Genomic DNA, 27,584 nt, shown 5'->3' with positions numbered 1-27,584 from the left:
ACATGAAAATAGAGAAGGAGCTAGGAAGGGGATGGTTACAACGATGAGACATATATATAGTAGTTTAAAATAAGAATGCAATGTAATTTTTGTTGTTATGGTAAGGAAACTGTATTAAACCATAAATATTTTGGCACACGATATTTGTACCCAGACGACACACTCTTTAAAGAAAAGATGGAATATTTGTGAAAATAAAAAAATAAAAAACTTTTTTTTAAAAAAAGGAGGGAACTATTTACATCTGGATTTGTTGCAATTACATCTGGGTCATTCCTGGGCAAAGGCAAGCTTGCCAGCTAGGAAGAACCCCCACCAGGGACAAGATGTCTTGCAAAAGGAGCTGCGCCAGCCAATGAGCAAGCTACGGATCTGCCAGCGGGACCGGTTGGATCATGGATCCCAGTCCAGTGAGGGGTGGAATCCAGGAGCAAGACGGCAGGCAGATCTCGCCCAGCTGATCTGCTCTTCCGCGGCTCCAAAGGGGGAAACCCACGAGAGAGAGAGAAAAGACCCAGCCCACGAATGCCACTCTGGAGAGACCCGAACCTAGGCAGGAGAAGGGCCGCTGGCCGTGCAAGGAAAGGTGAAAGCCAGCCTGTGGGGGGAAAGCACGGATGCCCACCCACCCAGCCCAGTTCCCGGACTGGGAAGGCGGGGGGCGAGCATCGGGGGGGAAGGACCTATTTGGAAAGCAAGCCCACTTGTGCAGCAGAGACCCTGCAGCTGCTTCCCGCGCTTGCAAATTAGGCATTGACGATTGCCGCTTTTGCAATGCCTGAATCTTGCCATTGCGCCCCCGCCGGAGACAGGCCCCCACCCTGCCGCGTCTGCACCCCCTCCCCCCGCTCGCCGCGGCCCCCTCACCTGCAGCCACACCTCCGCCTCCAGGGCGCCTGCGCGACGCAGAGACCTATCAGCAGGCTGAGGAGAGGAGGATGGTGGGGGGAGCGCACCGGCGGGAAGCTCCGCCTGCCCTCTCTCGCCGAGCTTAGGGAGGGGTGGGGAAGGAGAGAGAGGGGAGGCTTACGAGGTCATCTAGCCGGGCAGCCTCCGGAGTGAAGCTCCGAGCCCTTCCCGAGGGTCTATCTCTGTCTGCAAGGCAGAAAGGTTAAAGGCAAGAACTCTCTGGTGCAAAGGGTCGCCAGAGGTCAGCTGGACCGGTGTTGCTCAACTTGGGCAACGTTTATTTATTTATGTATGTATTGATTTGATTTGATTTGTCAATCGCTGACAAGATGCAGGTATAAGAATAAACATAGTTTTGAATACATGAGATGGATACTTATAAGAAAAATAAAAAGAAACAAAAGGACAGGGACGGTAGGCACGATTGGAACTGCAAATCCCAGGATCCGCTTCCCAGCATTGCCTGGACTGCAGCTCCCAGAATTCCCCACCAGGCATTCATGGGTTGTGACTCCCAGAATTCCTCAGCCAACCTGCATGGACTGCAAATCTCAGAATCTCCCTCCCAGCATGCATGGACGGAAGGTCCCAGAATTCCCCACCAGGTATCTCCCGCTTGGGCGGCGGGTTGGACAAGATGACCTACAAGGTCCCTTCCTATCTGTATTGCATGGACTGCAACTCCCATAATTTCTTTAGTCAGCACACCGGCTGGGAAATTCTGGGACTTCAAATCCTCCCATTTCAATTCTACTGGGAACCCCCGCTAGGGACAGAGTTAAGGCGAGCATTTGTGGCCAACAGCCACCCGTCCTTGTGCAGAAATGATCTCTCACTCGGCTACAGCAGCACCAACCCAAGTAGGCAGACACACACTCCACAGAGAGAGAGAAACTCCTTTTGGCCACACAGCTCAAGCCCTTCCACCTGAATTTCTGAAGGACTGACTCCCTCCAAGGACATCCCTTGGAGGACAGGCCCCAAAGCTCCTTGTTACAGCCCCTTCATCTGGGACAAAGCCTGGAGCTGGGGAGGTTTCCTGTATGGATTTGTCCTTCCAAAGGCCAGGAGGGCAAGTCAGGGGTGGGCTGCTGGGGGCTGGACTAAGACTGCGACCCAATAACCTCAGAAAGACAAGCAGCCAGGGAAAGCTCTTCATAGGCTTAACTGAACTTCTGGGCATTCAGCCAAAAGCATTTCACACCTTGTAAAAGTGTTGCAAGCTAGATGAACAATCCTGTCAGCACTTGCCAGAGAGAGCCATGGAGAAAGTCAGATAACATAGCCACTAGCCTCCAAGAGGATTTATTCCCAAATAACAAGAATCACATAACTCACCAGAAACTCCACTAAGATTCCCAAGATCCCTCTCACAGTCACTGCTATTAAGCCTGTTTTCACCCAGTCTTTAAGTATTAAATGCATGAAATAATAAACAACTTTTTGGTATATTATCTTTTTTTAGGTAATTGGGGCAAAGAAGCAATGTCAAGTTGGCCACGCCCACCTAGCCTGTCATTAGGGCAGAGAGCCCCTTGCTAAAAAAAATTTGAAGGCCACCCCAGGACAAGTCCATGGGAAGAGCTTGTCATATACAAAGACCTAAAACTTTTCTTTCCTCTGAAGCCCAAAGGTGCTTTTGTAAGAGGCAACTGGATTTTATGAGGTTCTTTTGAAGGCATTTCGCTTCTCATCCAAGAAGCCAAGAGTTGAAGAAGCTTCTTGGATGAGAAGCAAAACATCTTCAAAGGAAAACCAGAAAGTCCAGTTGCCTCTTAAAAAAAAAACACCTTTGGGACAACCATGACCTGAGACCATAACTGAGAATCTCCATAGATACTTGTGGACTTTTTTTGGAAAACAAAGTCAGAGCTTTTTGGAGTAATTCTACTTTGCCTAAAGAGCCACTCCTGTTTTCCATTATCTGACCTCTTCGATTAATTCAGAAAAAAAAACAAAAAAGCAGTTACAAGTTGCATGAAATAAATAAAATCAAGGAAACAGAGAGAGACCTGTAAAGATAGAAAACTGTTTTAAAGGGCCAGGCCAAACTCAAAACTATGGCTAATGGCGAAAATCAGAAAAGAAGGCATTGCCTTCTTAATTGAGATTAACTCCTTGCAGAGAGATTGAAAAACAATCTCTCCGGTTGCTAGGAAACAGACAACAATAGGATCTTTATAAAGATAAAACCTACAGAAGGACAAACAATAGAATAGGTGAAACTCTCCCCGTGTGACCCTGATCTTGAGCAATCATGATCACTGGTGCAACTCAAACGCACAGCTCCTGTTGCAGCCGGCAGAGGCACTCAAAACAGAAGCAGGATGTTGCTGTCATTTCCACTTTGACCTTCCTCCTCCTCTTACTCAACACACATATCCCGTGACGTCAACAGAAGCGCAAGGAACTGGCAAATATTTGAATGCCGGATCCGTAAACCACAAAAGAAGGCAAGTAAGACTCCAGTTTAATCAGCTGCCAGCTATCTCACAAGGACCAAACTAAATTTAACTTTGAAGCATGTACGCAGATAGTCCTCAACTTAACGACCACAATTGAGCCCAAAATTTCTGTGGTTAAGTGAGACATTCCTTAAGTGAGTTTTGCCCAATTTTACAACCGTCCTTGCCGCCGTTGTTCAATGGATCATTGCCACTCGTAAGTTACTAACCCGGTTGTTAAATGAATCTGGCTTCTCCATTGATTTCGCATGTCAGAAAGTCACAAAAGAGGTGGGCTTCAAAAAGGTTTGCAAAGGGTTCTCTGCCTAGTTGCTGGGTGGGCATGGCCATGGTGGGTGTGGCCTAGTTGGCCTCCTGCACCGTGGTGGGGGGGCATTTTCGCCCTCCCCAGGCTCCAGAGGCTTTCCTCTAGCTTCTAGGAGGGGAAAAATGGCCTCCCCCGGGCTCTGGAGGCCCTTTGGAAGCTGGAAATAGGCCCATTTCCGGCCGCCCAGAGCCTCTGGGTGGCCTGTTTTTCGCCCTCCCTGAGCGTCCGCGCAGGCCCTGCATTTACCTCACATCCAAAATGGGCCGTGTGGAGAGTCCTGAGAGGGGCAGGGTGGGAGGGGGTGGGATTTGGTGGTTTTCCAGACCGGCCATAACATCAGCTATGGGTTCTCCCGAAACCAGGCGAACCCATAGGAGCCCACCCCTGCAAAAGTGGATCTTATGATCGTAGGACACTGCAACTGTCATAAACATGAATCGGTTGTCAAGCACCTGCACTTTAATCACATGATCATGGAGATGCTGCAAAAGTCGTAACTGTGAAAAACTGTGATAGATCCCTTTTTTCAGTGCCGTTGTAACTTGAATGATCACTAAATGAACTGTTGTAAGTCAAGGACTACATGGCACATGGATACTTTAGGAGACATTATGTCAGGGATGCTTTATTGACAGTATGGGAAAAAAATAAGGGACTACCACTATATGAAAATACCAGACTGGTTATCAACAATAGAGGCATTCACATATCCACAGGCTTTTTTAAAGGGAACACATTATTAGATATGAAGAATTTATTTATTTATTTATTTATTTATTTATTTATTCGAGCGATTATAAGATTACAGGTATAACTATATATATATAGTTATGAATACGAAAAAGAATAAGAAATAAGAAAAAAAAAGAAAAAAAAGAAACAATAGGACAGGGACGGTAGGCACATTGGTGCGCTTATGCACGCCCCCTACAGACCTCTTAGGAAAGGGGTGAGGTCAATAGTTGACAGTCTAAGGTTAAAGTTTTTGGGGTTTGGGGAAGAAACCACAGAGTCAGGTAGAGCATTCCAGACATTGACCACTCTGTTGCTGAAGTCGTATTTCCTGCAATCAAGTTTGGTGCAGTTAACCTCGAATTTGTATCTATTGTGTGCTCTTGTGTTGTTATGGTTGAAGCTGAAGTATTCGTTGACAGGTAGGACATTGCAATAGGTAATTTTATATCCTTAGATCAGACCGAAGGCAGTGTAGTTCTAGGTTTTCAAGGTCTAGAATTTCAAGTCTGGTGGCATAAGGTATTCTGCTATGTGTAGAGGAGTGGAGAACTCTTCTTGTGAAATATTTCTGGACTTTTTCAACTGTATTAATATCAGATATGAAGAAATTTTAAATGAAAAGGGTGAACTCAAAATAAAGCAAGAACTAGAGTTACAAGGGATAAATATAGGTTGGTATTCATATTTGCAAATACATACAAGTTATGAAAAAGATGACTGGGTTTTACAAGGAATTGACAGAATTAGATAAAATCTTAATAGACACCGAAGAGAAGATGATTAAAAAAAATGTATGGTTACTTATTAGGAGTGAATTTAGAGGAAGAGCAAGTAAAAGAAACAATGATTGCATGGGGGGAAATTTGGGGCATGGGATGGAATTGGATAAATGGCAGACACTATCGACTAGAAACTATAAGTTAACTATGTCAACGGCCTATAAAGAGAATTTGTATAAGGACTACCTATTCTGTAACCAGAAAGTTCCATAATGAGGGCCATCGAGGGAAGAATAAATCAATAAATGCCAAAGAAATCAATACATTCAAGCTGTGTTTAAAAGTGTTACGATGTGGACGGCGTAACGAAAAGACAAAATTCTCTTTCAACATCCTAAACTATGAGAGGAATAATTTGACTCCAGATGTTGCTGCAGAATAAGGTACAAAGGATGAATAAGGTACAAAGGATGACATGTGGCAGATACTTAGCAGTAGAAAAAAATATAAAGAAGAAAGAAAGAGAGAGAGAGAGAGAAAAAGAAAGAAAGATAAAGAAAGAAGAAAGGAAAGAAAGAAAGAAAGAAAGAAAGAAAGAAAGAAAGAAAGAAAGGGAATAGAATAGAATGGGGCAAAACTGTAACTCAAAGATATAATTCAGCATGTTCAATCAGAATCATTGCCTGCAAAATTAAAAAAATATTCCTTTGTGAAAAAAAAACTGACAAAGGAAAGTGTACAAAGAGGAGAAAACCACAAAGGCAAATATTAACTCTTTTTAATCTTAGTTGCTTGAGTCAGCCGGCAGCTAAAGCCCATGGAAACGTAACAATTGGAGGAAAACTCAATTATGAAAAGGGCTGCAAAAATAAAAACTCGTTATCAACACGATTGTTCCGACAAGGAAATGAAGCTGGAAAAATTAAGCTGAATCTCCACAGACAGAAGATGGCTATGGAGATTCAGTCGTCCGGGTCATGAATGTCCCAAAGGTGTTTTTTCAAAAGTCAATTAGACTTTCTTGGTTTTTCTTTTTTCTTTTTCCCTTGAAAACATTTCCCTTCTGATCCAAGAAAGACGTTTTCAAGAAAACCAAAAAAATCAAGAAAGTCCAGTTGCTTTTTGGAAAAAGCGCCTTTCGGACTGGAGACAGAAGGGATCCAAATGTTAATGGAACTTCAAGTGCATTTATTAAAAATGTGGGTTGATAAACACCAGGGCGTGAAGGCAAGGTATCTCTCTTGCAACAAACATTAGAATTCGTTCCCAGGCGAGCTGTAAACTTAAGACGGATTGGCCACCACTGAACAAGAGGATTTAAGCAAACAAATCGTGCAATCCAAGGGTGGGCTGCTACAGGTTCGACCGGTTGTTAACGTTATGGCTGGATCGGCGAACCGCCAAATCCCATCCCTGGCTGGCCCCGCTCATCCCGCCCTGTCCCTTCCCTCCCAGGAGTCTCCACACAGCCCATTTGGATGCAAGATAAGTGCAGGGCCCGCATGGAAAAACAGGCCTCCAGGAAGACTGGAAATGTCCAGCCTCCAGAGTCAGGGGGAGGCAGTTTTCTCCCTCCTAGAGGCTTAAGGAAAGCCTCCGGAGCCTGGGGAAGGCGAAAATGCACCGCCACCACCCCCGCTGTGGTGCAGGAGGCTGACTAGGCCACACCCACCATGGCCACACCCACCCAACCACCCTTTGCAGAGAACCTGTTGCTGAAATTTTTGAAGCCCAGCCCTGGTGCAATCCTATATATGTATGTATGTATGAATCTATATATATAAAAGCGAAAGACCACTCATGCATCATCACAAAATCTCTAGAACCGTAAAGCCTACAAACTTGAAATTTGGCGCGGATATTCCTCTTGGCTTCTAGGTGCTCACTACGAAAGGATTTTTCAAACTGACCATCAGAGTATTACTATTTCGTATATTATTATTATTAACATGCTCTGATGCTAGAGTTCTATTCCCCCTGCCCACCTGAAAAGAAATATGTTCCAAATGCAAAATACAAGCAGAGGAGAGGAGTTTCAGTTTCACTTTTAGTTTCACAGCACCAAGCAGCTTTAGTACAGAACACTTGAGTCTCCTTGCTCACACATCAAATACTCTTTCAGTTCCCAAACAGCCCTCAACTCTCACACACTGACAGGACACTACCCAGATGATTACCAATGGATGCTGGTAGGCAGAGGCAGAAGTTTTTTCCCTTATTTTCCTCCCCAAAAACCAAGCCGGACCACAGTTTCATAGCGAAGCACGGGTATCGAGCTAGTGTATGTATATCTTTGTTGGCTTAAGATGCATGCCATGTTTGAGTCTAATAATCAATCTCAGGAAAAAAAACAAAGTTACACCAGGAATGCACACACACAGGAAAAGCTCAAATAGCACACTGAGCAGAATAGAAAAATAGCTAAAGCTTATAGAAAGTTGAGAATTATCAAAGGGGGAATGAGGCGGTGGTGTGGAAGCCAGAGAAGCATAACAGATGGGTTGGCCCAATATTAAGAATGGAAATGGAAGAGAGCAATTCCCAATTTGCTTAGATCCCAGGATCTCAACCGAGGCAACATGAAACAACATTAAATAAATAACTCGGCTGCTGTGTGTTTTTATTTTTACATTGTGTCTTTTTTATATTGTGCATTTTCTGTATGTAATTGTTTACTGCCTAGAGTCACGTGTGTGACCTAGATGGCTATATATTTCAAATAATTTTTTTTTTCCCCAGGTTGGAAAACATCGCATATAAACCAGCCCCAAATGTTTTATTTTTAGTGTCTGAGAGGCCCACTGGATGCTGAGCGAAAAAAAGCAAGTAATATATTTACAATATCCAGCTTGCCATTTAGAAAATGCGGGTTACAAAGACGCGGGTTTTGCAATCGCTTCTGAAGATTTTACACGATAAGGTACCCAAAGGTCCAGGTGGGCAAATTAAGTGTATAAAGATATCCTAAAGGAATCATAATCTTTTGCTTTACACGAACATAAAAGTGAATCAAGTGGAACGGTTTTTAGTCATAAAAGGGCTGAAACCAGACACAGAGAAAAGTGTGTGATTTTTCCATCCCAGCTAGAAACTTTATGACATGGGGATGAGCTAGAGATAGCATTGAGTGTCCAATTGATTAACAGTGCTTTTGATCTTAGGGTGCTGGGGTTCACCTACTTTAAAACAGACTTAGGAAAAATTAAAGTGCTTAAATTAAAGAGTTCATTTAAAATGAGAGATTTAACCTTTAACCAAGGATAATTTGCTCATACTGGTCCCCCTGTAATAGCCTTTCAGAAATCATACAAAAAGCACTGCAAGAAGCACAGTGTATTTTGTTTTTGAGCCCAAGTTTTAAAATAGTTCAGCAGAATAAGACTGCTGAACTATGCGGATAATCGTATTTTTGCAGTATCAAACATGCCTATATCCTGCTTCTGACAAGGATAGCAGAAAAAATGTTTTACTACGCATGCATGCATGCAAAAAAAATATATATTCAGAAAAGCAATCGGGATATATACTTGAGATTACAGGTAGTCCTTGGCTTGCGACCAATTCCTTTGACAACGGTTTGAAGTTACAACAGTGCTGTGAAAGTAATGTCTGAACTATCCTTAAAATTATAACAATCGTACCATCCCTGGGAGGGTGTTGTGGTTTGCTGGCAGCAGGTGTGGACGGCAGAGGTCTCTGAGAGTGAGGACTCAGATGAGGGGCCTGTGTGTGATGCAGGGATGGGGCCAGGACTATCGGAGAGTGGGGTGCTGCCTTTGGAGATTGTGGAGGCTGGCAGCAGTGACGCAAGGGACCCCAGGGAGCCTGTGCCCATTGCGTGTGCACACAGGGCTGCTTGAAGGAAAGAGCAACTTGGGACTTGGGAGTAAGGCTGGAAGGTGATGGCCCCTTCCATAAGGGATAAAAACCAGCCCTCGGGGATGTGTTCTTTTCAGGAAGCAAAGAAGTTCTTTAGACTCAGAGTCCTCGTTGAAGCCCTGCTTACTCCGGTTTGTTTTTGAAACTTCTGTTGGTGGATATTTAATCAGTAATTAGTCTTCTGTTCTTGGCAGCCTTTTGCAGCCTTGAAAGGGCTTGCTTTTGATATCGGACAATTAGGTTTAAATGTTTCTTGGCTGGGAATGCGCTGAATTCCCAGCGCTGCATTAAAGAAGGTTTGCTTTTATACACAGTTTGTGTTTGTTTAATTTGAACAAGGCTTGGGTCAGAACAGGGGGTCACAGCATCACAGGTCAGACACTCAGCAGTCAGTTCACATTTAGGAGGATTGTAGCATTCTGTGATCACATATATTGTGATTTCCAACCTTCCCAGCCAGGCCTCTGGGCAGTGGGCACTATGTGTGTTTTGTTTTGTTTTTTTCATTGACAATGTATGTATTTTTATCTTTGCAGAAAAAAAAACAAATCTTTTCAGAAAAAACAAAAAAACAGAAGGCCAGCTGGAAAGATTGCAAGTCACAATCAAGTTTCTTTGGTGTCCATATTTTAAAAGAAATAAAAATGAAATGAAATGAAATGAAATGAAAGAAGAAGAAGAAGAAGAAGAAGAAGAAGAAGAAGAAGAAGAAGAAGAAGAAGAAGAAGAAGAAGAAGAAGAAGAAGAAGAAGAAGAAGAATTATTTTATTGTCTTTGTACAAGTACAACGAAACTGTGGATACACCCCAGTAACTGTTCACAATACAATAAAACCAAAGCACTTAAAAATGAAGATAAGAAAAATAGAGTACCCACGTCTCCATTTGCAATTTGAGAGTACAATATCTACAAATAAAAGAAGAAAGTCAACAGAGAAGAAGGTTGCAAATTACAACCACATGATGACTCACTTAACGGTCACTGCGATTTGCTTAAAGACCATTGCAAAACAAAGATTGAAAAATTCGATGTGGTCACGTGACATCTCACTCTTGCTTAACAATAAATGTTCTGGTCCCAACAGTCGCCCTAAGTTGAGGATTAGATGATTGGCGTTTCTCAAAGTTAACAGCTTTCAAGGTGTGTGGACTTCCAACTCTCCAAAATACTGGCCAAGGAATGTTGAGCTCTGAAGTCCACGCACTTTAAAATTGCCAAGTTTGAAAAACACTGTAGAGACTTCTAATTTATAAAACATCAGGTCAGAGGCTTAGATTAATTATCAATTTTGAGCTAAGTTGCAGAAAAATGAGGATGTTGGTTGCACAGCAAAGAGAAAGAATTCAGGCGTCGCATTACACAAAACAAAAGTAACGGAGCTGCCTCTTGCTAAAGCCGCAAATTCTCTGAATTTGCCTTTTCTGAAAATAAGAAGAGCAACGTGCAAAGGCGCTGAAGGAAAAATTCAAGAAACCTACTGCGTTCCTAAAGTACAAACCCAGGACAGGAAGAAATCAGCAGTTGGAGAAGAGGGAGGAGCAGTATCCCAGAGGGAAGTGAAGAATAATGCAAATAAAATTCAGAATTAGAATAGAGCTGTAAGGGAGTTTGGAAGTATTCTAGTCCAACCGGATGTTCAAACAGGAGACAGACCCTATACCGTTTTACACAAAAGGCTGTCCAGTCTCTTCTTAAAAACTTCCAGTGTTGGAGCATTAACAACTTCTGGGGGCAAACTGTTCCACTGGTTAATTATTCTCACTGTCAGGAAATTTCTCCTGAGTTCTAGGTTGCTTCTCTCCTTGATTAGTTTCCACCCATGGTTTCTTGCCTTTCCTTCTGGCGCTTTGGAAAGTAGTCCTTAATTCACTATAAAAATGTGAGAAAGAAGGTCATAAATTTGGACGTGGCTCAATTAACAACCTCCTTGCTTAGCAGCAGAAATTCTGCTTGTGATTGTGGTTGTACGTCGAGGGCTACCAGTCGTTATATGTGCCCTTCAAACACTAGTGAATTGCACCAGACAGCATAGGAGCAAAAGTAGCTTAATTTGTGGCAGATCAGAAGGAGTACAGTAACACATTTTCTGACTAACTAATATAATTAAAAAACATATGTTTTCATGGGCTGCGGCTTCTGGCTTTTACTAAAATTGGCTAGCTGGAAATACTAACTGCTTTTGATTAGGGTTTTTTTTTTAAACTTGATGTGGAGGTAAATTAAACTCAACAATGTCAAAAAGGATTGATCGATCGATTTTGATCGATTTTACTTCTTTAATTTATAGGTGCTATAAATCACAACTCTGGTTGGTGCACAGTGTAAAATGATTAAGCAGAGTGATGTCAAAGTCATACAGAACTAACAAGCTTGGAAAAAAAACTTGGTTTTTCGCTTTATGGTGTGATTTGTTGTTATTGTTTCTAGACAATTAGATTTTGCACCACTATCGTACGTCAACTACTTTCTCAGTCTGCCAAATAATCTTGTTACACATAATATTTTTGAGCGTTTTCTGTCTGCTGAAATGTGCTGCTTTATTCATCTTGCTCTACTGTATTTTTTTAAAAAATGGAAATGTCTTGTTTGAAAAAGCGGGACATAAAATAAAATACCATTGGCTTAAACCTGAGGGAACTGCAGCTGGTTTCATGCAATTCTGTAAACTCAAAGCAAGCCAACCACATTATGTTTTCCACCATAGGTGAAGCCAATCATAAATTCAATTGTGACATCTGTGCGCACTACAGCCAAACACTGGTATGAATGAATGTATGTAACATTCACATTCCTAGCTCAGTCCAATTCCTCAGAGACTTTGGGCAACAGAATTAAAAACAAAGATAGAAAACCGAATGCTAGACAGAAAAAAAAAAGATGGTTACCAAGGTAACTTCTCCAACACTGGAATTTTTAAAGAAGAGATTGGATAACCATTTGTCTGAAATGGTATAGGGTTTCCTGCCTAAGCAGGGGGTTGGACTAGAAGACCTCCAAGGTTCCTTCCAACTCTGTTATTCTATCTAGGCAATCTCTATCAACACCTCTGCAAACATGCCCTCCACAAACTGCCACAAGATTGTGACAAACACTCCATGTAATTCCCCTGGACATTATCTCATCCCCTTTTTGGGGAAAAAAAAAAGTCCATTACACCCCCCACCAGTTTTATGACAATTCAACGTTACAGTGGTTGACAGGACCATCATGATATCCAGCAGATTTGTGTATCTGAGAGGCCCAATTTAATTGCAGTTCTTCCATAAGTCTCTCTCTGGGTGATCCTAGGCCAGTACTTTTGTCCTAGGTTTGATGTGAAAATAAAACCCGTTGGGTCCCAGAACTTGATGAACATATGGTCCTATGCCAAATTGTGGCTGGGTTTGGGTTTGGCTTAGCATATTTTACGAACCCAGTCACTGCAGCGTGTTAACTATGGTTTACGGCCTACTTATCATGGGAGATCAGCCAACTGTGATTTATTCAGCATTAAACCACAATTACTTGGCTTAGCACAATCGAGGATAGCTATCCATGGGGGTTGTTTGGAGAGCCAAGCTAGATATTTTACATGTGACTTTGAGATTGGAGTCTGCCAGTACTTCTGGATGGAAAGTGACTCGGTTTATGATGTGCCACAAGGTTTGTTTGTTTTTTAATAGTAATTACTGAATTTTAAAGGAACTGTTAACCTAAGTCTCACTTTCTCTGAGCTCCGTGGAATGGAAGAATGTGAAATAATCTGATGGGAAATCAAGAAAGATTTCAATTGCCTATCTTACATTTTAGATTAGATTAACAGAGTTGGAAGGGACTTTGGAGGTCATCTAGTCCAACCCCCTGCCCAAGCAGGAGATCCTACACCACTTCAGACAAATGGCAGTCCAATCTTTTCTTGAAAGTCTCAAGTGATGGTGCTCCCACAACTTCCGAGGGCAACTTCTGTTCCGTTGATTGATTGTTCTCACTGTCAGAAAGTTTCTCCTTATTTTCAGGTTGAATCTCTCCTTGATCAGTTTCCATCCATTGTTCCTTGTCTAACCTTGGGGTCCTTTGGAGAATAGCCTGACCCCTTCCTCCTCTCTGTGGCAGCCTGTTAGTGTTTGGGGATAAACCCCCTAGCAGAGTGTGCAGCAGCAGTCAAGCCAGGCAGCCAAATGAGAGAGAGGCTGGGCCCAGGAGTATACACACACTTGAGACAAAAACACTGTTTGTGGTTTAAATAGGTATTTAATTCATACAGAGATTAAGAATAGTCATTCAGTCCATATGTCAGTATCCAGTTTATCAATCCAGTTATCAAGTCTTTTAAACAGTAAATACAATGTCCTTATCTGCTTGTATATCTTCTTCTTAAGATACCTTTCTCTCAAGTACAATGCTGAATCCTCAGCTCACCAGTAAACAGTCCTTGTGTTCAGTTGAATTTGGTATCTGGCACAGTAGCCTCCAAAGTAAGCAGATAGACCAACACAGTAGGCAGCAGACCTGGAACAGTAACCAGGTGCATCCAGAAGCCAGTGACTCAGACAGTTGCATCCAGAAGCCGGACTCAGACAGTTGCATCCAGAAGCCGGGGCTATTACGTTTCCCCTCCTACCTATATGGCTGCCTGCAACCGCACCCACAATGACATTGCAGTTTCTTGTGCTTAAAGCTACATAGCACTTAATCCTAGGTTTACATATTTATTCAACCAAACCAGTTGGAGTATTCATATACCCAACATTCTCCCCTTTTGGGTGAAATAAATATGTAATGCCTTTACATTCTAAACCCATATTTTTTACAATTCTCTAGATGCTTAATAGCACCTTGGGCTTTAGTAAAATGATCAGCTACATTGTCCTCCGACATGCAGTACTCCAGCTGTATCAATTTACTCTGTACAGACTGTCTTACATTAAGATATCTCAAATCTGTATGTTTACTTCTCGTTTTAACTGCAATATTAGTGGCCATTTTAATTGCTGCCTGATTATCTTCATGTACAACTATAGGGTAATTTACAGTTATACCCATATCCTTCAACATTTGTTTGTACATAATCAACTCAGTACACAATAAAGATAAACAGGAGAATTCTGCCTCCATAGTAGACAAACTTATATGCTGTTGCCTTATAGACTTCCAGCCTATTAATGTCTTACCCAGCATTATGGCTGTTCCTGAAGTCGACTTTCTAGTATCTCTTTCTGCTGCAAAACTAGCATCTGCATAAGCACTCAATATGAGATCACCTTCTGGTTCTAAATACAGTGCATGGTTTAATGTACCTTTAAGATATCTTAGGATTCTTTTCAATGCTATCCAGTGACATTGAAGTGGGTCATTATTGTGCCGTGCCAGCTGATTAATACTAAAAGCAATATCTGGCCTTGACCAATTGCTAATATATGATAAGCTACCAATCAAGGATTGATACAGTTCCTTATCACTTTTGGGACTTTGTGTATCCATTTTGCAAATATCCTGACTCATTGGAGTCTTTACAGGCTTACAAAGTTCCATTTTATAATCCATTAGCAATTTAGATATCTTATCTTCTTGAGATATCCTAAACCCTTTCTGTGTTCTCAGTATATTTAAACCTAGATATCTCTTTATCTCACCTAATTGCTTGATTTTTACTTTCTTGGCTAATGATGATATTATTTCATTTGCTTCATCATTAGTCTTAGTTATCAGAGCAATATCATCAGTAAACAACAATAATAATGATATCTTCCCATTCTTTTCTCTTTTAAATAGACATGGGTCAGCTAAACCAGCTTTAAATCCTATATTGGTCAGTTCCTTCACAATATACTGGTTCCATTCATAGCCCGATTGTTTAAGACCATATAGGCTCTTCTTTAACAACCAACAATCATTATTATTATTATTGTCTCCTTTAAATCCATTAGGCCTTTTCATATACACAGTATGTCTTAGTGGAGCATGCAAGTAAGCAGTTTCCACATCTAAATGGTTAACTATATATTGCTTGCTTGCTGCCCACACTAATGCTGCCCTTAACGTTGCTGCTTTAAGACTAGGTGCAAATACTTCATCATAATCTTTTGCACTTTGTCTAAAGCCTTGGGCTACTAACCTTGCCTTATGGATTATGTTTCCATCCTTATCTGTTTTTATTTTAAAAATCCACTTGCAGCCAATGGGTTTTTCATTACTAGGTAATCTCACGTTTTCATACACTTGCATATCCTTCAGAGACTTCAATTCTTTATTAATTGCTGCATACCACTTTTCTTTCTCTTTAGAAGGATATCTTTTTATCTCATCCACAGTAGATGGAATTCTATTTACCTGGCACACTGTGTTAGCCTGGTATCTATCAGGCGGTCTAGATATACGTGTAGTCCTTCTGGGAATTACAGGGCTTGGTTGAGTTACTACCTGTTTCTCATCTTCAGCTTTTTCTTCCTTTTCTTCTTCTATGGGCACAATTTCTTCCTGTACTTCTGACTTTACTTTATTCTTAAAGTTACAGGGATACTTAATGGGATTTCTGTATGATTCAATAACCACCTCGTTATTGTTATCCTGCTCTAACTTATCCCATCCTACGTGCTCTAGAAATTGGGCATTGGCACTACATAACACCTTAGATGTGCCTTTCTCCCAAAATCTATATGCCCTATGGTTAGCTTGGTAACCAACGAAGAAAAATTGTTTAGCTCTATGTTGCCCTTTACGCCTGAGTTGTGTAGGGATATGCACCCATGCTGGTGCACCAAATGTGTGCAGGTAACTCAGATCAGGCTTCCTGCCATGCCACATGGTGAATGGTATTTCACCAGTGGTTGAGTTAACCACATTGTTTAATAAATTATTAGCACACATTGTTGCCTCCCCCCACAAAGAATCAGGTAACCCAGAATCAGTTAACATAGTACGGGTCATCGCCTGCAATGTTTGGCCTCGCCTTTCAATATATGCATTGTGCTGTGGTCTGTATGGTGCAGATGTCTTATAAGCTATTCCAGCTGCCTTTAACCTATTCTGGAATTTGCTATTTACAAATTCCGTGCCATTATCTGTCACCAGGGTTATCAGTTGCCATTTAGTCTTCCTTTCAGCAAACTTTAACCAGTTGAAGAAATGTTGATATGTTTCAGTTTTGCTTTTCATTAAGTAGCAAAACCCATATCTAGAGTAATGATCCATAATGCTCAGTATATATCGAGCACCCCCCATACTGGGTTTCTTTGGACCTATAATGTCTGCAAATACTACTTCTAAAGGTTCTTTAGTTTTAAAACCATTTAGCCTATTTGCAGGCAATATTTTACTCTTATCTTCACAACAGACATTACAACGCAAATACTTATCACAGGGCTTTAACCTTATACCTTCAGATAACTCAACTGTGCGTTTTAGCTTTTTAAAATTCACATGCCCCAAACGTCTATGCAATAAATGGATACATTCATCATGAGGCTTGACATTATTAAATACAGCCTGTGCCTCCCCTTTCTTATCGTCATGTAAGACATACAATGCTCCATTTAAAGCTGCAGTTACCGTTTTGTTATCCCTTTCCAGTGTGCACTTATTATTCTTAATATCACAATTGCTAAACATGGCCAGTTCAAAGGATTTCTTTGGCTTCTTTAAATCCTGGCGTTTTCCTTTTTTGCAGAATCTTGCCAAATGTCCTCTGCCTCCACAATTAAAACACTTTTTAATTGTGTATGCCATTGAAGATAACTTCTCTTCTTCCGGGTGATTTCCTTTACACAGCTGGTTTCTCTCAGGCTTTGAAGATAATTTCTCTTCCTTATTCTTATCTTCCCTCAGCTGTTCACGTTCGCTCCTTCTCCTGGCTTCCTCTAATAGCCTGCCAGTTATCTCAGTTACTGATAAACTGTCTTTTGGCAATACCTCAAATGCAGTCACAAAATCATCATAGCTTCGATCCAGAGAAGACAATATGATGTATACTTGTTGCAACTCATTAAATACAAGCTCTTTTTCTTGCAGTTCTTGAAAAATGCTTTTCATACAGTTTAAATGAGTCAACATGTCTCCATTTATCTCAAGATGTGTTCTAAACAGCTTCCGTGTAAGATTAATATGAGCTCCTACACTGTCTCGAACATAAATCCTTTTAAGACTATTCCAGCAGTCTGCAGCATTTTCCACTCCTCGGATATGAATGAGTTGCTGGTCAGACAGGGTGAGACCTATGATGCACAAAGCCTGCTCATTCTTTCTTTCATAATCCTGTATCAGTTTATAATCCTCTTCATCATTAGGATTTAAGTTTGATACATCTGGTGGGTTTGTAATTATGTCCCACAAACCTTCTCTTCGTAGCAGTAAACTACACTTCATTGACCATGAAACATAGTTTGTTCCATCTAGTCTGGCTATCATGGACAGACTTGGCAAATTTACTTGTTCCATTGCTCTGCAGAAAAATAACTATTTAACAAACAGTTTGTATTTACAGTAATGTGTAACTCTTGACCAAACTCTCACTGGTATATCCTGGTTAGCTAGACTGTGCACACTGCTGGGCCCATAACCAATGTTAGTGTTTGGGGATAAACCCCCTAGCAGAGTGTGCAGCAGCAGTCAAGCCAGGCAGCCAAATGAGAGAGAGGCTGGGCCCAGGAGTATACACACACTTGAGACAAAAGCACTGTTTGTGGTTTAAATAGGTATTTAATTCATACAGAGATTAAGAATAGTCATTCAGTCCATATGTCAGTATCCAGTTTATCAATCCAGTTATCAAGTCTTTTAAACAGTAAATACAATGTCCTTATCTGCTTGTATATCTTCTTCTTAAGATACCTTTCTCTCAAGTACAATGCTGAATCCTCAGCTCACCAGTAAACAGTCCTTGTGTTCAGTTGAATTTGGTATCTGGCACAGTAGCCTCCAAAGTAAGCAGATAGACCAACACAGTAGGCAGCAGACCTGGAACAGTAACCAGGTGCATCCAGAAGCCAGTGACTCAGACAGTTGCATCCAGAAGCCGGACTCAGACAGTTGCATCCAGAAGCCGGACTCAGACAGTTGCATCCAGAAGCCGGGGCTATTACGTTTCCCCTCCTACCTATATGGCTGCCTGCAACCGCACCCACAATGACATTGCAGTTTCTTGTGCTTAAAGCTACATAGCACTTAATCCTAGGTTTACATATTTATTCAACCAAACCAGTTGGAGTATTCATATACCCAACACAGCCCCTCAAATATTGGAAGACTGCTATCATGTCTCACCTGGTCCTTCTCTTTCCTAGACTAGCCAAGCCCAGTTTTTGCAACTGTTCTTCATTATATTTTAGCCTCCAGTCCCCTAATCATCCTGGTTGCTCTTCTCTGCACTTTTTCTAGAGTCTCAACATCTTCTTTACAGTGTGATGACCAAAACTGGATTTCTCAATAGATGTGTTCCATTCAATACTTATCTTCTGAAGAGAATTTTCAAGAGGAGGATCAAGATTTCAAGGGCTTCCTTGTTTTTTTTTTTTTTTTTAATAAATCCATGGTAAATGTCTGCAATTCATTCATCCCCAGGGAAATCAGTTTTAATGTCACCCAGCCAGCTTTTCTGAGATCTTTCTGGAAGGCCGGTGGCTGCCAAAACAGGATTTCACATCCTTCTGGAAGGTCTTGGAAACTTTAAACCAGACAGTGTCCCATTTCTTCAGGGAATGTTCTTATTTCCTGCTGTGAAAACAGAGCACCGACATCCGGGCAAGAATAAGAATAAGAAAGAAAGAAGGAAGGGAGAGAGAGAGAGAGGAAGGGAAGGAAGGATACAAGGAAGGGAGGTTAGGATTGAGAGAAGGAAGGAAAGGAAGGAAGGAGGGAGGGGAGGAGGAAGGAAGGAAGGAAGGAAGGAAGGAAGGAAGGAAGGAAGGAAGGAAGGAAGGAAGGAAGGAAGGAAGGAAAGAAGGAAGGAAGGAGCGGGAGAGGATTTTTCTGCCAACTCCCCATGAGCAAAATCTATGGGGGAGCCAGCAGGAAGTCAATTTTGCTCCAATTCCCAATAATAATCATTATTATAATTTATTATTAATAATTTAAATAATTAAAAGAAGATGTTGATGTCATCAGAAGAACTACTGGGCATCAAAATATCGAAAAAGCTTCAATAAGCAAGTGCAAGGTGATCAATGCTGCCCCTCGGCTCCCAAAATCTAAACGTCACTGCATGTTCTTCCATCAGGACAGGATAAAGTCAATGCAAATAATAGAATAACAAGGTTGGAAGGGATCTTGGAAGTCTTCTAGTCCAGCAGTGCCCAACCTTTCTGGCTTGGTGGACTGGCGGGAGGAAGAGAGGATGATTCTGTGTGAGCAGCAAGCGGGCACACACCACTCATGAAATTGGAACTTTGCATGTGAGCGCCAACACTCGCTATTCATGCAGATCAGCAGTGGGATCTTACCTGTTCCACTACCGGTTTGTTGAGCGCATGCATGTGCATGCACCTAATGCGTGCGTGTGCAGCTTTCCATACACCAGCTATGGCCTGCAGCCAGAGGTGGGATTCTACCAGTTCACACCTATTTGCTAGAACCAGTTGTTAACATTCTAAGCAGTTCGGAGAACCGGTTGTTAGAAGAAATTACTGGCCTAATCCTGTAAGGAAGGCAGGAAGGAAACATTCTGGTGTTGCTTACAGAAACTGCCTCTCCGTTAACCCATATTACATTCTTGGTCTCAGGAACGTCTCTGGAGTGTTTTTCCCCTCCTTTGCTGGTACTTTGCTTGTGTGGAGTGACCATTCAAAGTTACAATGGCCCTGAAAAAAGTGACTTATGACCATTTTTCACACTTACAACTATTGCAGCATCCCCACAGTCCCAAGAGGCCAGGCAAGGAGATGCATGCCTTGATGTGAGTGATGTTGAGTTGGCCACGCCCAGTCAATAACATGACCACCAAGCCACACCCACACTAAACCATGCCCACAGAACTGGTTGTTAAAAAAATTGAATCCCACCCCTGCCTGCAGCGCCAATCAGTTGAAAGGATCAGGAAGTGAAAAGCGCAGGAGTGGGTGGGATTGCCAATCCTGCACTTTTCTCTTCTTTCTTCTCTTAGCTGATTGTAGGAGGCTTTTTTTACTACTGTTTCGGACGAACTGGGCCAAACTAGTAGCTGTGATGACCCAGAGTACCTCAGAAATATAACAAAACCCCAAACATAACTAAAAGTCCTTTAATGCCTTCAACTTGGCTTCACTGTTGAATTGTTCACAGTGGAGGAGTAAAGTATTTTCAAAATAACATTTCAAAGGCAAGAAACCCAGTTCACATTCAAAGAGCCGATAACGAAGCAAAGACCAAAAACAAACCGCACTGAATAAAGTTCCTCAACAGACCAGGATAGATGATTGCCATCTTCAGGAAGATAACCAGGGATAGTCCGTAGGATTATCAACCAAGATAAACCTTCTTTAGGAATAAAACACTAACTTGTCTCCAGCGTCTGTTAGCACGCAGGTCCAACCTTTTATGCAGATCTCACATCTGCAACCCATGAAGAGGATCATGGCCTGTCCTCCCAAGTAGACCATGTTTTACCCTGATCCTCTCCCCACTGCATGCCCTCGGATGGAGAGGGGATGGGCCTGGGTCCTCCTCTGACTGCTCAGAGTCAGTCTCCACCAGGGGCACGACAGTGCATACCACTACTGATGCAGATGCCTGCTGCTTGCACAAGTGGAGCTGAATGTGCATGCACACGCTTGCCCCCATTTCCATGGTTCAGTTCCAAATAGGCCATGGCCCAGTAATGGGTTGTGGCCCCTGGGTTAGGGACTCCTGTTCTAGTCCAACCTTCTGCCCAGGCAGAAGACCCCATACAAGACCCCCCCATATATTCCAGACAAGTGGCTGACCAGTCTCTTCTTAAAAGCCTCCAGTGATGGAGCAGCCACAACTTCTGAAGGCAAGCTATTCCACTGGTTAATTGTTCTCACTGTTAGGGAGTTTCTCCTTAATTCCAACTGGCTTCTCTCCTTGATTAGTTTCCATCCATGGTTTCTTTTCTTGCTTTCTGGTGCTTTGGAATATAAGTTGATCCCCTCTTCTTTGTGGCAGCTCCTCAAATACTGGAATACTCCTATTCTGTCAGTCTTAGTTCTTCTTTTCACTACACTAAATGTACCCAATTGAATGGTTGCAGGAACTGGGCATAAGGTGATAAAACCCCTGGGAAAGCCAAGGGAAATCATCAAAACCATAAAAAAAAAGTTAGAATATTTCAGACATGTGATACGACACCCAGAAAAATACTGCATACTTCATTTAATCCTCCAAGGAAAGATTGAAAGCAAACGAGGTCCAGGAAGAAGAAGAACATCGTGGCTTCAAAATCTAAGGGGCCAGTTTGGACAAAACTCAATAGCACTTTTTCGTGCAGCTGTTGATAAAAATAGGATCGCCAACATGATCGCCAATGTCCAATGGTGGATATGGCACAAGGAGGGGGAGGAAGAACTGGGCCTGGCTAGTCCAGTGAAGAGAAGGACCGGGGGAGGCATGATAGCAGTCTTCCAATATTTGAGGGGCTGCAACAGAGAGGAAGAGGTTAAGCTATTTTCCAAAGCAGCCGAAGGCCAGACAAGGAATAATGGATGGAAACTGAACAAGGAGAGATTCAACCTGGAAATAAGGGAAAAAAATCTGACAGTGAGAACAATCTACCCATGGAACAGAAGTTGCCTTCAGAAGTTGTGAGAGCTTCATCGCTAGAGGTCTTCAAGAAGAGATTGGACTGCCGTTTGTCAGAAATGGTGTAGGGTCTCCTGCTTGGGCAGGGGGGGTTGGACTAGATCGCCTACAAGGCCCCTTCCAACTCTGTTAATCTGTCGGTTCCTAGTCCCCTAATTGTTCTTCTTTTCTGCACTCTTTCCAGCATATGAATCCAGTGTATGGTGATGTGAATCCAGCGTATGGTATCGTATGGTGTATGATGTTTTATATCTGGTGGTGTGAAAAGAAGGGAGCAGATGCCATGCTAGAAATCATTTGGAAGGCCTTGAAGTGGAACTTGAAGACAAAAATAGAAAACTGCTTATTTTTCTTTTTCCCTTTTGAATAGCTCCAAAGCAAAATGTGTGGTCTTCTTTCCTGAAGTACTCAAATCATGAAAGAGGTCATTGTTATTAAATTACAGACTTCTGAAGACGACTGCGATATGAACATTTATCCCCGAAACAATATGGAGCAACACTGCATTCCTTCCCGTTAGTCAAAGACCACTATTAATGATCTGCAGCCTGGCATTTGCATACAAATATAACAGGGCTGAAATAGGCAGGAAAATATTTGGATCTGAGGCCAAAAGACTCTGAGTTGTGTTTTTTTTTAAAAAAATAAAACTAAATAAGTAAGCTGCCAAGGATATATGCTATTGCACACTTTCCCTTACTAAGTCAGAAAGGTATTCTGTGTTGAGAAGCACGGTTTAAAAAAAATAATAATAATAAAGGCCTTTTGCTCATCGTTTTTTGGGGCTGAGGTGATCTCACAGGCAGCTTTTAATTAGAAGAGTGCCTGTTCCTGCTACCCTTATCCTGAGCTGGTCTTCCCAGTAGTATTTATTGCTGCAAAATATTTATAACATGTGCCTGTTCCGCATTCTGAAAGGCTCATTGAATTGAAATACTAGAAGGCAAAAACAAGCTATGCTGGCTACCGAACCTATCTCCAAAGCAGATGCACTGTATCTTGCTGGATGACTAATTGGCAATTTTAGACATGCATCTTCTTGTTTCGTTAACTCATTCTTTCCATTAACATTCTCCTTTTGTCACGTAGGCTCTTCTTCTCTACCTCTGGCTCAGTTCATACTTCACCCGGCCTCTGAAGCAGCAGTGGGATCCTACCTGTTTCACTACTGGTTCGGTGATTGCGTGCGCGTGCACGGGCACTTAACACGGGCACACCGAACATGTGCGCGCAGCTTTCCCCACACCAGCTGAGACCTGCAGCGCCAATCAGCTGAGAGGATAAAGGAGAGAAAAGAACAGGGGTGGGAGGGTCAATCCTGCTTTCTTTCTCCTCTCAGCTGATTGTTGGAGGCTTTTTTTTACTACCAGTTCGGCCGAACCAGTCCAAACCGGTAGCATACCACCACTGCTCTGAAGAAGAGTCAGAGAGGTTGCAGACAAGCGATTCTGGGCTTGTTCAATCTTCCTTGAAGTGGCTGTGAGGAGTAATAACATTGCAGACAAATGGCTGTCCGGTCTCTTCTTAAAAGCCTCCACGGTTGGAGCACCTACAACTTCTGAAGACAAGCCATTCCAATGGTTGATTGTCCTCACTGTTGGGAAATATCTTGGTTCTACGTTGTTTCTCTCTTCGTTCAGTTTCCATCTGTTGCTTCTTATCTTGCCTTCTGGTGCTTTAGAAGATAGATTGACCCGGTGGTGAGATTCCAATTGTTTTATTACTGGTTCTGTGGGTGTGGCTTGGTGGGCGTGGCAGGGGAAGGATACTGCAAAATCTCCATTCCCTCCCCACCCCCACTAACCTGCTTTCCAGCTCTGTTCTCCTATGCAGGGCAACAAAAGAAGCCCAAGCCAATCAGCTGGGACTTGGGAGGCATAATATAGATGGGGGCGGTGCCAGTCAGAGGAGGGATTTGCCAGTTCTCCAAACTACTCAAAATCTCTACTACCAGTTCTCCAGAACTGGTCAGAACCTGCTGAATCCCACCTCTTGTGGGATTCTCTCCTTCATGGCAGCCCATTAGATATTGGAAGACTGCTATCATGTCACCCCTAGTCCTTCTTTTCAGTTGGCTAGACATACCCAATTCCTGTTCTTCGTGTGCTTTAGGAAGGAAGCAAGAAGGGGTCTCTCAGAGATTAAACGGGAAGGGTCTCTTAGAGATCATCTAGACTCAACTTTCCCCCAGTCACAGGACCCTGTTATGCCAATGCTACCTGTCCAAAATACTATTTTAACACTTCAAAGGAAAGGGTGATAACTTTAGAAAGAAACAAAGCTGAACCTTGTAATAACAACACTGTCAGCCTTTCAGACCGTGTGTTTCAAAGGAATCATTTTATCACTGTGGCTTGAGATGCTGGGCAGATATTTAATATCCTTCCTGCCATTTTTCAACTCCCTTAACAACTCTTAAGAGCGTTTGTCAAACTCCTTATGCAAGTCCTCATAAATTATGTCAGCTGGCTTCCTTATTGCTAAATTCCAACATTAAATTTAATCTAAATCAGAGAAATACCAGGAAGACTAATAAACGTTGTGTGATTTATTTGTTTTTTTAGTGCTTGACGATAGCTAACCTGATTCTGAGTCTGGCTTTTAGCCAGTCAGTGAAATGAATTGTGTTTTAAGACTAGATTCTTTAAAATGCAGCATGATTTCTAGCCTGTAATATCTCTGATGCAAATGAAAATCTTGTATAGTCTGTCTGACATGTCTGGAAACTTTGTTTGTTGACATAGTCAAATTGAATGAATCCAAAGGCAAAAGGCTTTGGCAACTACAGGACACAGGACCAGGTATGAAGCAGGGCTTATTTATTTATTTGGTTTGATTTGTCAATCACTTACAAGATAATAGGTATACGTATAAACATGAGTAAGAATACAGGAAATAGATACAAATAAATGGGGACAATAAGACAGGGGCAGTAGGCACGATGGTGCACTTATGCACACCCCTTACAGACCTCTTAGGAATGGGGTGAGGTTAATAGTGGATAGTTTGAGGTTAAAGGAGTGGGGGTTAGAGGATGTAACCACAGAGTCAGGTAGTGAGTTCCAGGCATTGACCACTCTGTTGCTGAAGTCGTACTTTCTGCAATCAAGTTTGGAGCGGTTAACATTGAGTTTGTATCTGTTGTGTGCTCTTGTGTTGTTTTGGTTGAAGCTGAAGTAGTCATTGACTGGGTAGGACATTGTAGCAGATCATTTTATGTGCTGCACTTAAGTCTTTCTTACTATCTCACTCTTTTCTCATGTAAACATAAGCTTCTGTGTTGCCACCATACTGATAGCATTTTCTTCATTGTCTAAGATGCCATTTGCTAGATAGAAAAGTGCGCATTGCTAGAAGGAGCAGGGGTGGGCAGCTGGGGGTTCGCAGGGGTTCGGGAGAGCCCCTAGCTAAGATGCTGTGCAGTTTGGAGAACCCCCAAATCCCACTCCTGGCTGGCCCCACCCACCCCACCCCTCCCAAGAGTCCCCACGCGGCCCATTTTGGATGCAGGTAAGTGCAGGGCATGCGTGGGGGCTCAAGGACAGTGAAAGATGGGCCTGTTTCTGGCTTCCAGAGAGCCTCCGGAGCCCAGGGAGGCCATTTTTGCCCTCCAGGAGGCTCTCTGTGCCATGGTGCAGGAGGCCGACTAGGCCACACCCACCATGGCCACACCCACTCAGCAACCAGGCAGAGAACCTGCTGCTAAAATTTTTGAAGCCCCCCACCCACCCAAGGAGGAGAGGAGAGAGAAGGGAAGGGGTGGGAAGAGGAGAAGAGAAGAAGATAAGGGAAAGGAAAGGAAAGGAAAGGAAAGGAAGGGAAAGGAAGGGAAGGGAAGAGAAGAGAAGAGAAGAGAAGAGAAGAGAAGAGAAGAGAAGAGAAGAGAAGAATTGGAAGGGACTTTGGAGGTCTTCTATTCTAACCCCCAGGAGACCCTATGGCATTCCAGACAAGTGGCTGTCTAGTCTCTTCTTAACAACCTCCAGTGATGGAGCACCCGCAACTTTTGGAGGCAACCCATTCCACTAGTTAATTGTTCTAACTGTCAGGAAATTCCTCCTCAGTTGTAGGTTGCTTCTCTCTTCGATCAGTTTCCATCTGTTGCTTCTTTTCCTGCCTTCTGATGCTTTGGAGAACAGCTTGACCCTTCTTTGTGGCGGCCCCCCCAAATACTGGAACAATGTGCTATCATATCGCCCCCTAGCCCTGAAAACAGCGAAGGACCGTCTCAGGGTGCCTCTGCTAGCAAAAATGGAGCTTGGGACGGCTGCATGCAGCCCCCCCCCCCGTGCTCCATTTTCATTGGCAGAGGACTGGAAGAGGCCATTGTGGCCAAAAGCACAACACGGGGGTGCCATACATGCCCCTCCTGAGCTCTGTGTTTGCTGGCAGAGACGCTAGCACAACAAACTACTAGCAAAAGTGCATTTGATCACAAAGCAAAGAGGCATCCAGAAATTCTTCTGCTGAAGAAAATGGATCCCCCCCAGCCCTGCCAGGGCCACCACAGCAGAGCTGGTCTTCAGCAGGTTCTGACCAGTTCTGGAGAACCAGTAGTGGAAATTTTGTGTAGTTTGGAGAACCAGCAAATCCGACTTCTGACCGGCCCCGCCCCCATCTATGCTCTGCCTCCTGAGTCCCAGCTGATTGGCTGGGTCTTCTTTTGTTGCCCTGCACAGGAGAACAGAGCTGGAAAGTAGGTTAGTGGGGTGGGGAAGGAATGGGGATTTTATAGTATCCTTCCCTTGCCATGCCCACCAAGCCACGCCCACAGAACCGGTAGTAAATTTGTATGAATCCTACCACTGCACCACAGGTGCCCCTGACACGAGTGATGTCGAGATGGCCATGCCCACCCTGGCTATGCCCCCCCCCCAAGGTCAAATACAACCCTGAGGTGGCCTTCAATGAAATCCAGTTTTTACACCCCTGCACTAGATCAACCCGGCTCTGTTTGTTGAATAAAAATCTACTTCAGAGATTTTTTTTTAAAAAAAGAACAACAACAAAAAAAACCCCAACCCATCCATTTCCTGAAGTTTGCCTTCTTTGTTCCTTTTGCGATGCCCGAGAGGTTCAGCACCTGAATGCACATCCTCCTGGCTGCCACAAGTCCCTAAATTTGTTTCTCTTCTCTTCCTTAGAGGGGAAAAATATCCAGTAGCTCAAGATAACTTCCTGATGTCATCTGCTTGCACACTGCACCGCCCAGGGCCTGACCTTCTCTTTCCCAACCATCAAGTTTTTCCCCAGAGGTGTGGGAAAAGGAACTAGCTTTTTAGCCATTGTTTGTCCTCCACCTATTTCCTCCTCCGTTTTCTTAAACTTGCTCTCCCCACCTCTCTCATTTTTGCCGTCTCTCAACAATAGCTTTGTTTCCACAGCTGCTCCGATTCTGTTTCAGGGCTGTTTCTCATTTTTTGGAACTACCAGGGTGGGATTTATTCATTTGTTTGGCTTGGAAAGGCCTGGTGTAATATTGCCGTCTGATAACAGATGGAATAAGCCGAGGTTGCTTTTACTTCTTTCCGAGTTTCCAATCTGTAAGTGTGATCGTTTTGAGACTTGCGTAACAGAAAAAGGGTTGCCAGGCAGATTGTGGATAGGAAGACTGGAAAAAGTCAAATGTTTAGCTGAGACATTCTTAAAAGATCAAAATGTTGCTAATAATACTCTTAAGCCTGATTTGCAGATTTTGCTGCTGGCCGTTTTTTAATTTATTTATTTCTTCAATGTATGGATCCAAACTCTGTCAAGGACCTTGGAGTACTCACCTCTAATGATCTAAGTGCTAGAACCCACTGTAACTACATAGCCAAAAAGGCATTAAGACTTATTAATCTAATCCTACGAATCTTACGCGGG

General features: G+C 42.8%; 1 protein-coding gene across 6 annotated transcripts in view; it reads right to left on the bottom strand.

The window, feature by feature from the left end:
* The window catches only part of CCDC91 (coiled-coil domain containing 91), a 539,477-nt gene that overhangs the window by 115,964 nt on the left and 395,929 nt on the right, over nucleotides 1-27,584 (bottom strand). For 5 of the 6 annotated variants that reach the window (XM_087934238.1, XM_087934237.1, XM_026702071.2 and 2 more), the window contains exon 1: nucleotides 868-907. The exons of the other annotated variant lie outside the window; for it this stretch is intronic. The gene's annotated coding sequence lies outside the window, so the exon portion shown is untranslated. Of the gene's footprint in view, nucleotides 1-867; nucleotides 908-27,584 lie in introns of those variants that run through there. 6 annotated transcript variants of the gene reach the window in all.

This window comes from Pseudonaja textilis, chromosome 5, assembly GCF_049901715.1.
Source record: "Pseudonaja textilis isolate UNSWEBS1 chromosome 5, rPseTex1.2, whole genome shotgun sequence".
NCBI lineage: Eukaryota > Metazoa > Chordata > Lepidosauria > Squamata > Elapidae > Pseudonaja > Pseudonaja textilis.
The sequence above is the reverse complement of the archived record's forward strand: the minus strand, read 5'-3'. Positions and strand labels throughout refer to the sequence as shown.